We start from the raw sequence: 14655 nt of genomic DNA, 5'->3' as shown, positions 1-14655 counted from the left end.
ATCCTCTAGTTCTTCAGTTGTAAAAAGGGGTTAATGGCACTTCCATTTGCAACAAAGATGCTGTGAGGGAAAATGTCTGTAGTGTTTCTGAGGTGCTTTGACAGTGAGACAACATATGAAGACTAGGGGGGAAAACCCCACAACAGATGAGTTGCAATCCCACATTGTTTGCTTTTGTTTCTCAGACCAGCTCCTTTTAACAAAGTAAGTAACTCTGAGCATCACCTAGCATCATCAGAAGTTTTGTAGGGAAATACCTTCACTGGTATTTTCCCAAAGGGTTTGCTCCCTGTATGTACTATTCTGGAAGTACAGGAGCTGTAGTAGGTGCAAATCTTGCTGCTAGGAGAAAGAAGAGGAGATGACGATGTGTGTGTGACACTGTAGTAACCTCTCTGGCTGTCTGCAGAACAACCATTGGCCCTCACTTCATTTTGCTCAGCTTCCTGGCTGCTGTCCTGCTCACCATGTCCTGCAGGAAGTACTTCTCAAGGCTTTCTGCACTGCAAGAGGATTAATCAAGGCTGTACTGTCCTCAGCCTTACTCAGAAAAATATTTATTCTCAAATCTTCCAGGTACTTTAGTTTTCTTAATATCCATTATTGTCAAGTAATTCCTTAAGTGAAGAGACTGAAAACCTGAAATCTATCCAGCAGAGAGACGCTGAAGCATCTCTGTACTGTGCCAGTACAGTTCTTTCAGGGCCTGGGGACCCATTACAGAGGCTGTAGGCTGGGCACAGAAGTAAAGAGAAAAAGCCCTGAGTGTCTAGTGTCCCTTTCATACCCGCAAAAGGCAAGTAAGAGACATACAAATGAATGCTTTTATAAATTTGTGAATGTTCTATGTGCAATTTCACTTTGCTGTGAAATCCCAGGTTCTCAGCAATATGATGCCCCTGGAGTAGCATCCCCCAGGCAACATGAAGGTACAGGCTTCTGGCCCTTCTAGGGACTGCATTGATTTCTTGTGTCTTGCAGACTGCACTCTGTACAGCCTGTACTTTGTAAGGATCTCCACTCAGATTTGAGGGGATAATAAGGAATTTCCACACAAGGAGTTTTGCAAAAGTCTCCATCTAGCCTTTTTTATGTAGGAAATAGTCAGGACTGGAGTTTTTCTATACAGCAACTGGTTGGAAAAATCACGTGATTAAAAAATGATGGTTTAGGACTTCTTCCATTAGCAGGAACTGTAAAGGTATGTGAGTAGACAGAGACAGCTTTATTCTCTCAGCTGGAAGCACTGATCATGTCTAGTCTCTTCCCAATTTGACAGACCATGGGTCTCATGAAGATGTAAGTTTTGAGCTATATGTGGCTCAAGAAACAAGGTGTTGAACAGAGACAGCTTCTCTCTAGGGTCCCTCCTCGTCACGCAGACCCAGCATTAATTGCTGTATCAGCCCTGAGAGCATCTACTCCCCACAAAAGATGAAAGCTTCTCCTCAGACAAGTACCATGGGTAAATGGAGCATGTCAGATAGTCCTGAGACCTCAGAAGAGCATGGTCTGTTTTACTCCTGTTGCAATTTTCATTATCAAATAGCATTCCAGAGAACAAAATTAATTGGAATTAGTGGTTGAATTTGATTAGCTTTTGCCTTTTTTTTTTAGAAAGCTGGTGGCTGGGGCATTTCAGATATAACACACTGAGTTTGTTTACTGTATGGCATGAGATGAGAAATGCAGAGACAGTTCTTCATTGGGAATCCAAATCAGGCATTTAAACTTGTGTGGTTCTAATCTGTCTCACTTCTGAGTTCTGATTTTCAGTCCTTTCTTGACATTTTAAGCATTAAATGTTAATGTAATTAAATGCTAATTTGACTGCAGCCTCTAACAAACACAGCATGCATTTTTCATATTCCAAAAGCATCAAAGCAGTGTAGGAGTTTACTTCTTTTCCCTCAGTTTCCTCAAGTTTTTGAATCTCTATTTCCAAAAGTGATGCCAGGAACCAATATCTCTGTCCCCAAACTGCGATGTGACCATGGAAGTACAGAACAATGTAACTATGGAATAAACTACAGACTTTTTAAACCTGAAACAACCTGGCTAGAGAGACATATTGTAGCATGTGTATTGACCTCTGGGCTATCCTGTTAGTGCAATTAGTTGTAATGTGATTATTTAATATAGATGTTAGTAAATATAATAGCTACAAGTTAGGAAGGACTGATTGTTCCATCCAGTATTGAGCAGAATCTTTCACTAGCTGTGCTTTTTTAATGTGACTTCAGTATCTGATATTCTGAGGGACAGTACATCTTATTTACTTTGGGAGATGGAATTCCATTTGTTTCTTCTCATTTTCTGGATTGTGCTTTCAAATGGAGAAAGGGATCCTTTCCTGAAGCAAATGCAACTGTCATTTTCTGTTCTGATGTGGTATATCACACAATGACTACGCACTCATCACGATATCTGCCTTTGGTCTTTAAAAGAAGTAACGGAAAACATTCAGGTTGTCAGTAATATTGTTTATTTTTACAAAGTAGTTGACTGAAGTTAAAACTTACTATAATTTTTAGGGCTTCTAGGCACACATGTCCCTTTGCATATAAATCACAGAAAAAAACCCAAAACTTTTACTAAGGAAATATTTTATTGTTTTAATATGCTGTAATTAAAGCCTGCTGTCTGCATTAGTAAAACAAATTCCACTTTCACGATGGATAATTTTCTTGAATTTTCTTTGCTTCTATTGTTCTGAAGTGATAAACTTCTCCCTCTGTGGCAAAAAAGAGTCTCTCTTAGATTTTCTCTCTTACAATGAACCCCATCTGTCACGCACAATGACAGCAGAGTGAAGGCTCCATGATGCTGCTGGCTGAGGGCTTACCTGCTTCCCTTTCCACAGAAAAGACACCTTTCCTCTGGCTAGGGACTCTCTGCTGGCCCATCTCAGCTCCTTGACTCAGCAGGATTGGTAGATTTATATGGAGAAAAAGGATGAAACCAGATGCCTTAAAGTTCTGCGTGTGGTGGCCCCCGAGGAAGGGCTGATGGGGCCTTTCCAGGGTAAGGAGCTGTAACACCTCCTCTGTGCAGACATGACAACCCAAAGTCCACTCATTCTTTGCGCGTACAGCATCCATTCCGAGCTTGCCTTCAAGAAAATGGTTTCTGGAATTTCTGTAATGGGTACATCTAGAGAGAGAGCAACACAACTCCTGGCAGCAGCAATTTCCTTTCAGCCATATTTCAGTCTCATCAGTTGATAGGAGATTAACACTTTTTCCCCTTCACTCTGGCGCTCATCTTGCAGTTCAGCACAGTTACCAGGGAATTGGGAAGCAGAGCTTGGGCTGAGGGAAGGGCCCCCTGTTTCTCCTGATCTTGTATTCTTGCAGCAGGGAAGAGCCAGGTCAGAAACACAGGTGAACACACAGCCACGACACTGTAACCCCCGAGGAGCTAACAGACAGCTACCAGAAAAAAATTTGGTTATTTGAGAGCAGATGGACGGGGATTTTTTTTGCTGGATCCAGTTTAGATCACAGGTCATCTTCACCTATCAAAAATATCACTACATCTGCAAGCTAGTTCATCAGCTTAAAACAGAATGATTACCCCTGTGGATCTGCTGACAATGGAAATGAAGCTACCAGTCCTATACCACCCACTCCTCAGCTCACCTCCTCTCATTCTCATAGCTGTGTTATCCCCAGCTCCTGCTTACCAAGGCAACAAGTCCAAGGCCACCAGCACCTATGGAATCACAGAATAGTTTAGTTTTAAGGGACCTCAGGAGACCATCTAGTCTAATGTCCTGGTTAAAGTGGGACCAACTTCAGAGTTACATGATGCTTCTCAGAGTCTTGTCTGGTCAAGTTTTAAATATCTCCAAGGATGGAGATTTCCCAGCCTTCCTGGTGAAGGACCTTTCACCACTCTCATGGTGAACTGGGTTTTTTTTTTCATATGGATATGATTTAAAGTATAAATGATATTAAGGGTTCTCTGTGATTACCCTGATTTCTCCATTTTCCTCTGGTAGTTGAAACATTTTGGGGGAAAACATTGCTCAGAACTTTTTGCTGAAACTGAATACATTTAAAGAGTTTGTTTAATAATAACTGGGCCATGGTGGTTAGGAGCCACTGATTTTCTCCTTTTGCATCAGCCCCTCTGTTTACCTCAGCAATCCTAGCACTGAGTTTGAATCTTAACATAGTTTTAACATCTCAGAAGTACAAGGGGGGGGGGGGTTGGTTGACAGTGGGGGGGGGAGCACACCAGTGGGCTGGCAGGGCCTTATGAACAGAGCTGTGAAGAGGGGTAGAAGTGACGTTGTTCCCACAGGGCCCAGCGATTGTGAGGGCACTGGAGTGCTGAGAAACCCGTGTGCCATCTGATGATTCCCTTCCTTTCAGCCTTTTCTGCTGTTTTTCTGCCATTGCTAGCTCAAAGTTATAAAGAACAAAGGTATAAGGTGTATGCCAGGAAGAAGGCAAGTAGGCGGCACAGAAGGTGGGAGGCAAAGAAAGTAATTTCCCCTGAATAATTTGCTCCTGGATGTTAAATGCTTCTCAGTGGGCCTGATTATGAGCCTGTTGCGATGCTATCACAGGCATTGGGAGGTGTTAAGTGAAGTCATAAGCAACTTAGAAGACAGCACAGCATGGAGAGTGTTGGATATCTTATTTGTAGGGATCATCTGTGCTTTAGCCAGAGATTAAAATATGTGAACATTAAATGTCTGTCCCTGCCGAATTACAAAATACAGTGAGGTAAACCCTCTTCAGCTGGCTCTTAAACTGTTTCCTTTAACAACTGAGATTAGCCAGATATTATAGACTTTCAAGCCTTTTTGAAAATATTCCTTAAAAATAATTAGTTTTTGGAGCAGTCAGTTTGGAACAATTGTTTGACATCGCAAATGGCTGATATTTTTAGCAAAAAGGTCTTTTCTAATAAAAGTAATTTTGCTGAGGCGTTCCATTTCTCTAAGAATTTTTCTAAAGTTTAAACCCATATTTTAAATCGGATTGCAGCTGACTCTTTATTAAATATTCCAGTTTTGGTAAGTGAAACTACTTCATAGATCTTTCTGAAGATTTTGATTTAAAGAAGTGAGTTAGAGAATGTCCTGAGAACTCCTAGGGAAGTGGGAAAGGGGACTATTGTGACCTTTATTTAACCAGATATTGATTTTTCTTTCCCCCTCCTCCCCCCCCCCCCCTTGATTTAAGGTAACACCAATGCTTGTCCCTCTCTTTTGGAACTTTTCTGCTTTTTGTCTTCATGCACAGAACCTGGCCTGATCTCCCGAGAGATCTCTAACTCTTCTTGAAATCCAAGCGAAAGACTGTGCTTGGCACCACTGGGGGACTTTCAAATGCCTTGGAGAACCTGTATCTGCATATTTACTTACGTTTACTTAGTAAATTGGTGTAATGTTTCCACCAGGCAATTCACCCCACATTAGACCTGCCAGAGCCTATGCTTGGCAAAAGCAAACGAAATTTAAAGCTTAAAAAAACAGGAAAATAGTGCCTTCCCTGGTTTGAAGGGTTTGTTTTATAACAATGTTTCTTTCATCATTTGTTTTCATACTACAGAGTCGTCATTGTGCTTTAAACAATTACCAGCTTAAATCCAAAGAGAATTTGAAAATGTGTGTCACCCTGTCTAAAGCAGTGAGGACAAAAGGAATACACACGGAGCACAACTCCGTCCCCATTTCATTTCAATCCACTGCAAAGACAGTGAGAACCGTGGAGTGTTTGCTGTTAGCAGAATTAGACCTTTAAAAGCTGGGTGGTATCAAGGCCGATTGACATGCATGCAATTTAGTATCCCTGCCAATCATTAGTGTACAGGGCTGCCTCTCTCAAACTCGCCCTGTGAAGGCCACATGCTGCTACCTTTTGTCATGTTGGGCAGCCCCCTACTCTCCAGCTAGCCGTGCTCATGCTGGAGAAAGTTGGGTTTGGTGAGGGCAGTGCAGATGGCAGATCCTCATACACATTGTGCAAGGGCAGGCTCAGGTCCAAAGGCCTCACAGAGCCATTTGAAACCTGCAGAGACCCCTATGGATAAGATAGATAACCTATACATTGAAGTTCTCCAAAATAAATGGAGACCATACTGAGTTCTTTTTTTAATCTGTTTTTCTAAAAGCATATTGTGTTATGCTATCAGGAGGAATGCTTGTAAACAGTGAAATACCATGGAAAAAAGCTAAAGGAAAGAATGTAGGACTGACGCCTTGGTTTGCTGAGGATCAGTCTCCCCATCCTTGTGCAGCATGAAGGCTATATTGCACCTAACAGCAACAGTTTGCTTAGTGTGGTTAACTCATACCTGACAAATCTAACCATTTAAGAGGTCAGCTGCACTCCTGCTCTAGCAGGTAGCCTATCAGCTTTGCTTAGGAGTGCTGGAGGTCAGGCAATATATCCAGAAGAGGTTTGTGATGCCCTGAGCCTCGAGGGACAAAGTTCACCATGCAGTCAGCCCTATTAGGTGCAGCCTGAAACAGAGGCAGACTCAGCAGCTGGCACCCTTGGGACAGAGGGACCTTAGTCAGCTTTAGTCTAGTCACCTGCCCAACCACTTCTCAGAGCTTATTACCCTTGCTGAGTGCCCAGTCATCCTTTTGTCCCATCTTAGGGGTTGCTCCTGGGAGATCCCGTGAGCTCTGTGTCTCCTGAGATCACCTGGAAGGCAGGTTAAGGCACCGTCATCCAGCAGCACCAGGAGATGGGAACAACTTATGAATCACAGTAGGATCACCTGGAGCACCGTAATTGCCTGCCACAACCACCACGAGCCAAAGGCAGACATGCTCTGTGACTAATGCGGGAGGAATGCGAGTCATGTATGAAATGGCAAGGGTGTGTGTGAGACATGACCCTCTGTGGGGTGGATGCAGAATGAATCAACTGAGTGCCTTGGGATGCTCAGGGGACACACTAAAATCTGCTTTAGGATAAGTGGTGAGATTGTTGTTGAAACAAGAAGTTCTGGGAGCCCTTTTTGTAGCACAGCAAAGTTTGAGAATTCATCATAGCAAAGCTGGAGGTCCCACAAGATTTAGAAAAAAAGTTTGTGTAGAAATTATAGCTATCTAATATCTGCTGTACTGTTTTTATGTTGAGTTGTACTAAAAAATATACCAAGTAAATAACAATGAATGCCCTGCAGAAGGTGGGATCTTGTATTACTGACATACTGCAAAAGCCTAGGTAAGATGGTAACAGTTAATTTTTTTCATTGCATTGGGTTCGGTTCTTCAAACTTTGGAAAAGCATGCCCAAAGTAGATGACACTTGGCTAGAATAAAGGTTGGAGCTGTGGATGTGACCTCACCTGTTATGTCACACAGATTAAAAATAACACTGTGACGTCTTATGTAATTTAAACCCATATTTAGACAGCAAACTCCTTACCTCAGGCTACATTCTGCAAACTTTATTCATGTTCAACAGTACTTCACAGTCCCTGTGATTTCAGTTAGGTTGTTTATCAGAGTAAATATTAGTCAGCATAAGCAAGGACTAGGGTCTAGCCTTAAAACAATAAGCTCTTCAGGGCTGTGAGTTTTGTTCTGGGAGAAACAGCTTTTTGCAACTTGTACAACATCTGTCAGTTAGCAATTCCTCAATAGTTTGGTATGGTGGCTCTAAGCCTCATGTTCTTGACTGTAACTGTGTCACTGCATAGCTATCTTCGTAATCATGCTGCCAGAATTAATGAGATCAGCCAGAAGCAGCCTTTGTTCTCTACCGAATGGGCCCCATTGCTGACTCCTGTTTACACTGGGATCCTTTCCTGCTCTGTCTACGGCTGTCTAGGTTGGATGGATGCCATCCCATCAGCCATTCCTTCCTAGGTCTCTGCCGAACTCATCTTGTCAGTTGTGGAATGTCTCTCTGATCTGTGAGGACTGTTTTGACTTTTGATCCTGCCCTCCAAAGTCCTGGCAGGCCCTCCCAGCTTGGTGCCACACTCGAGTTTTGTAAGTATACTCTCGTTCATTCTCTGTGTCATTAATCTGCTGTTTCTGTATTATCTCTCAAGATGGTTGCCCTGACAAGAAAAAAAAAAGTTAGTTTGATAAAGCCATGTTGGTGTTTTTTGAACTTTTAATCATTTTGCAAGTGCTTGGAAGATAATTATTTGTGCCAGGATCTTTCCAGGGATCAAAGCTAGGTTCAATGGTTCCTTCATTTTCTGTTTTTATATATGTCAGTATTGTCCATCTCCAGGTCCTTAGGAACTTCAATGTCCTCCAGGGGTTCAGCAATTGCTCAGACTAGCTCCACGAGTGCTGTACTGCAAATTTCATCAGTTGATGATGATCTGAGCACATCTGTCATCTTTAAGCTGTCTATAGGAGCTGGTTCTCTAGGAAGGCGTCTGTACTGTCCTTCTTTCTTGTCTCCTTTATGTTTTCCTTTGAGCAAAAGCTGACTTTTAGGAAGAGAACCATGCAAGTTAATTATGTCAACAGTGCAGGTCAATCTGCTCACATAAATCAGCATAACTCCATCTTGAATCTTCTGGGCATCCTTCCACAGGCTTTATGGGAATTAGATCAAATCTTTGGAGAAGGTGTTGTAATGACTACGCAGCTAGGTGTCTCTTGTCAGGGAGGTTCCCCACGTATGTTCAAAGTCTCCTGGGAGTGGTTGATGTCATGAAAGAAATTATATTTTTGGTGCTGAACTTGAAATGTGGGAGACCCAGGTTTTCTTAAGAGACTAGTGAAAAGAATGAAAATGATTCTCATGTAAGCAAGATGCTCTGTTTTTTGTGAAAAGCTTTAAACAAAATATTTATTGTTTCATAAACTAATGACCTGATCCTTAACAGAGCTATGAATTTATATTTTCTGAAAATCTGTCTCCTAGACATCTCTTCTGAGAATTTGGAACTTAGGGAAAATTTGGTTCTGCTTCATGCTTTTCCTTTTTAACAAATAGAAGCTGACAAAGGAAGAGGCAGAGATGGGAAAAAGATCAGGCTTAGAACAAATAAACAACATGGATACCTGACCTCTCCTCACATATAAGAAAACTGGAAAAACAAAGAATCCAAGTTTTGTTTCTGTGAATAATTTCAGGGCCTGAAGCACAATTATTCATGTGAATGAGAGGTACAGACTGAGCTCTAAAGTTTTTATATCAAGAGAACCCCAAAACAAAACGCCCGAATAGGAGACGTTACAGAAAATATATAAGGAAGGACAGTCCTCCAATAACCGCAGATTCATTTTCAGTTAAAAAGATGTATGTATCGGTTGATTAAAAAGTTCATGAAACGCTTTGAAAAGTCAAAAGTAAACATCATTTTTTAAAAAAAACTGTTCTTTAATTTATTAACAAGCAAATTAATGGTTATTTTCTAACTCTTCATTTAGTAGAAGGTAAACCAGTAACTACCAGAAAGGTGTAAATGACAAATAATGTCAAAGTGTAGGGGGGATAATAACTTCTTCGGAGAAACAACAGAATGAGCAGGAGATAAGCCTCATAATATTTATCATTATTTTTGGCATTAAACATTAAAAAGTTATATTGCTTTTGAAATTCTAGTGTTTAGAAAAGACTAAGGAATGCTTACACTGCCTATAAAGTCTATGGTTCACTGTAAATTAACAAACTAATTTGCTTGCACTTTAAATCCCTATCTACTGCCACAGAGCATCACCTAAAGACATTTGAAAGCTAAGAAGTCTATTTAATGAAAGGGAATGCTTGAGAGGCTTGTTGTCCAACTATGCATAAGCAAAGAGCTATGTGAACTGAAATGCTTAACGCCTACCATACTAGATGTCTGTTTTCACAATGTTGGCTTGCCTTCCCTCTCAACTTGCTTAACTCTTGAGGCGCCTGAAATGTCACTGCCCATATTTTTTCCCCACAAAAATTCCCTTGACTCTTGCTTCTGGGTAGAATACCCCAGACCTTGCCCAGGGCAAGTACTTATCTAACCTAGCTCATAATTCCCAGGCTGTGACCGTCTACCCTGCAGTAGTGATTTATGGCCATTCTCACAAGAGGCCTGCCAGACTGGGCCTCAAAGAAAATCTCAGGTTGGTTGTCCGGCAAGTCCATTGTCTCCTATGTGTGTTGTTTGGGAAGGTTCAAGGAGACTCCACCACTGGCGGCCTCTAAGCACATCTGCAAGACTGACTTTATTGATTCTGCGTGGATTGAAGGAAGGACTAGTTTTTTTAATTCCTTTTTGGCCCTTTTCAGGATATCTGAGCAAATAACTGTCACCTAGGATGTGTGGGATGACAATCAAATCCCTCTGCTATCTGGGGAACTTGATACCACATCCCAAACTGTAGGAGAATGTCCTTTCTAATGCAGGTTTCTCTCATTTCCCTCCAGTATGAGCTGTTCCACCATGCACTGATGGAGGGGGGAAAAAAAGAAGGGGGGGGTGGGACAGTGGCTAGGATCTCATGTGGGAGGGAGAGATCTGGCCTTCAGACCCAACACTAACCAAAATTAAGTCTTACTCTGGGTGTAAAGATGAGTCACTTCTGCTTACCCTTCTGACTGTAGTACTTCTCCATAGGATGTCACGCTTGTCACTGGTGCTGGGTTGCCAAGTTACATCACTCAATCTTTTTGCAATAAGTTTGGCAGCCATATAAAATGTCTTACAGGAAAAACAGCTCATGCCATAGACATTGGACTCCTAAGATGATAAAATTCATGTGACTGTGTTCTCTGCTGCCTGTCGTTCCCTCCCCAGGGACTTTTGCGTATGTGAGTTATTTTCAAGCAAACTTGATAGAGAGGTTAAATGTCTCAGAAATACCTAGTTCCTACAAGTGTCACAAAAACCAATGGCCAAGCAGAACAGAGACATCCAAATTAATGACACTGCTGAGAGACTAATGTATGCTCGATGATATTATTATACACCAGAAAATAAACACAGGAAAGAGCCATCGGAAATCAGACTTCATAAGTTCCTCTGCTCATGAAACTGCTCACTCCTTGTTATTACTTGTCTTAATAAAAACTCTGGCTGTCAACTGCCTCAGGCATCTGTTACAAGTGTTACTGAAGATGTCCTCTCAGAAGGAAAACAATTATTTTAATAACTCCTTTTAATAAAAACACAAACATTCCAGTTAATCAGTTTCCTTTTCAAGTCCTTGCTATGTTAAGAGCCCAGTGTACCAGCTCTGAAAATGTACTCTCTAGGCGACTCCCTGTAAACATATTGCAGCTCCATTTTCCTTGAAGTCATGAGGATTTTTGCTGTTGGCTGGATGGATCCCAGCCTCTGTGATATCTGCCTATTCAGTGGGATTGTGTGATTTAAAAGATTTCCAGCATAGGAGTTTGCAGCAGGAAAAATCCCCAATTTCAATTGCCAGTCTTCTTGAGCACCTTATCTTTCACTTGGAAAGGAAACCTATTAAGAAGGTGAGACATGCAAGTGATTTCTACTTGGAACAACCCAGCGAAAACCGCCCATATGCAATTCTCATTTGAGGTGTGTGAGGTATGACTCCTCTGCAGTGCCAAACCAGGAACTCCCAAAGGTTGGGTAAGCAAGAGCTGGAAAAAGCACTGCTATCACATGGCAGGCTGGTAGGAATTTCAGTTGCTGACTGAAGGCAAAGGCAAGACTTAATGCTGTGGTATTTTGTTGAGCAACACCTCCTGGCTCCCTCTACCCCTCATCATGAAACAGAATTTGTTTGTTTAGAGTCTCTGCAACGTACATGATACATTTTGGAAAATTTGAAAATAGATACATAAATTTTAAGACCATCTTAAAAGCTTGAAAAATAAAACCTTTAAAATGTCATGCCATCTAGTCTGATTCTTTGTACAACTTAAGACAAAAGACAGTGCTCCATAGTACCTGCATCAGCAGTACCTGCATCAGCAGTATCTGCATCCACTCCATCCTTCTGGGTTAAGCAATTGAGTACCTTTCTTAAACATTTCATTTAAAGATGTCAAGTGTTGGAGAACTTCTTTCCTAGGGAAAAAGCTTAGTTTTTCTTCATTCTGAATTGAACATTTCCTGCAGGGAAGAGGATTTTGAGCAATCTGGAGCCAGTAAGCAGGTGACACTGCCCTACCCCTGGGTCTCGCACATGGCACACTGCCTATCCTCAGCTGCCCGGGAACCTCTTCTGCCTCCGGGCAAGCTGCCTGGGGAGGCCGTTCAGCCTCAGCAGGCAGCAGGACTCTAGACAGTGGCAAAGTGAGCTCAAGGTCAGCACATGGCTGCTGGGCAGTGATAAAATAGCTGTTCCCTTGCTGCCTACTTTGCTGTGCCATATAGTGATGTATGAAAGCGCTCTGTGTGTGATGGGTGATGGCAGCTACTGAGGGCATTTTTGAAGCATCCTTCCCCCTCCCCTCGCTGCAGAAGCCACCCTGGACCTTCAAAGCTCTCACCGGATCCGCATCCTCAGAGTGGCAAAATTCAATTTTGCCTACGCTGAGAGGTTTTTAAGCCAGCTCTGGCAGGCAGCCAGCTGCTTGGTAGGCAATGAGCTGTGGATCCTGAGGAACAAGCCACTCACAAAGCCTTGGAGCCTTCTAACCTGTCTGGGCTGACAGAGATCCAGGAAGCCCAGATTTGCAGCCTCTTGCCACATTAGGTACTGGGCAGCCTATAGGAGCCAGGAGGTACCAGCACAGGGCGATCAGTCATTTCTTGGATAAATTTAAGTACACTGAGCTTGTGATTGGAGTGAAGATAAAATGCAATATCCACCTTTGTTTCACAAGATTTATTTTTTGCTGCCTACGCTGGTTGTCAATAGTTATAGTGTTGTCTTTTCAATCATCTCAGTCCTTTACTGACTGCACCCCATTGTTAGCTTTCTTATGCTAATAGATTGCCTAAGAATGATGTCAGGCCAGTCAACTCATCTTTTTTTTTTAAACCTTTTTTAAATATAGACCAAACCTGTATTTTTTCACATCTTTTGGCACTTCTGAGAGATACCAAGATGTGTTAAAAGTTGACTCAGAGCTCAATAAACTCCCTGTACTAACCCTTTTCATAGTCTTGATGAAAAATCAGGGTAAAGGGTTAATGAAGAGGCGTTCTCCCTTCTCTCCTCTGCAACCCCCCATTAACATGGCTTAGCATGGTTCATACTCTGGATTAGGTGATGGGACACTGATTGCACCACTCCGAGCTCCTCTTCCTCATCAACACTGCAGCTGTGTCCAGCCTTGCAAGCTGTCTTTGTCCTGCAGATTTAAAAACATTGGGCAGTTGCTGACAGCAGAAAGTGCTGGATGAGAGTGACATCTGTTACTCTCTTTCTGGAGTTGCTCCTGCATCTTCTTTGAAACAAAGAAAACCTAGTTCTGCCTGCAGACACAGAGGCACAACTCAAATGAATTTTTGTCCTCTTCAGCTTCAAAACTTATTTAATGAGCCTGAATCAATTCTAAACAACCTGTTGTGGGAAACAGAAGAGCATGTTCTGCATTGAGATAACAGCTTGTGGAGCTATTATCGTAATAATATTGCCTCGCACAGAATACTCATTTGAGTGGCTAACTGTTTGCAGCTCTGTGCTAGTAGCATCCCAGCAGAATTAGGCCCAGCATGACTTCTGCTGCATTGGCCACTGTTATCGCAGTGCACAGAGCACTTTCCAGGAGACGTGGAAGCATTTAATCACCTAAGTGAGCACTTTCTCCACTCCAGCAGGCAGCGAAGAACCAACTGCCTAATGCAGAGAGTACCCATTCCCATAATGACAATGCGCTAACTCTATTGCTCAGGCAAACAGAAGAGAAACATGTGATCCACAGCAGAATATCTAGTGCAAATGGCAAAGCAGCAGTGCCCATGTGCAGTTGGAAAGCCCAGGGCAGCCTGCAATCCCTTGCGCACATTACATTCTCTTTCCCCTTAGCCGAGAGGCTGAAGCTGAATAAATTCAGCCTTTTATTTCACATGAATCAAAATAATTTCCATTAACTAACCATGGAAAATACATGTATAAGCCACTATTGTAAAGCTGTTTAATTTTGATTAGAGGGCCAGTCAAGACTCTTGATGTTCAGAGTACACACGCACTTGTAGCATATTCTGCCTGGATAAAAGAAGTACAGATATCCTGTCAGCATCAGACAGCATCAACGTGCATAGCTGGCATCTGCAAGCATATGTTGCTCTTTCTTTCAGTTTCCCGCCCCCTCCCTTTCAATTACACCCACCGATTATATTTAGGATTCATTGACATGGCAGTCACTCTCGAGTGGGCACAGCCGAGCTAGTCTGAAACGAGCGGACTTGGCTACAGCTTGTTCTGCAGACGGCAGCACGGGGCTCGATGCAGCAGCAGCCGGGCGAGTATTTTGGTGGCTTCGCTAGCCCTGACCGCGGTGCCGCCGCGGCTCTCCGGCCACCAGCCCCCTACTTGCAAGCCCGCGGGGTGCTGCCGGCGCGGCCGGGACGGGGCGGGGGGGACGGACCGGACCCCGCGGCAGCTCTGCGGGCCCCGGCGCCGCCCGGGGGCGGGCGCGGAGCGGCCTCCCGGTGCCGCCCCTGGAGGAGGAGGAGGAGGAGGAGGAGGAGGAGGAGGTGGCGGCGCCGGGCTCCGCCTCGCCGGGCCGAGGGGCGGGAGCTCCCGCCGAGCTACTACTACCGCCGGCGGGGCGCGGGGCAGCGGCAGGAGCCGCGCCGCGG

This window comes from Apteryx rowi, unplaced genomic scaffold (assembly GCF_003343035.1).
Source record: "Apteryx rowi isolate R43461 unplaced genomic scaffold, aptRow1 scaffold_613, whole genome shotgun sequence".
Classification (NCBI taxonomy): domain Eukaryota; kingdom Metazoa; phylum Chordata; class Aves; order Apterygiformes; family Apterygidae; genus Apteryx; species Apteryx rowi.
This window is presented reverse-complemented; position numbering follows the sequence as displayed.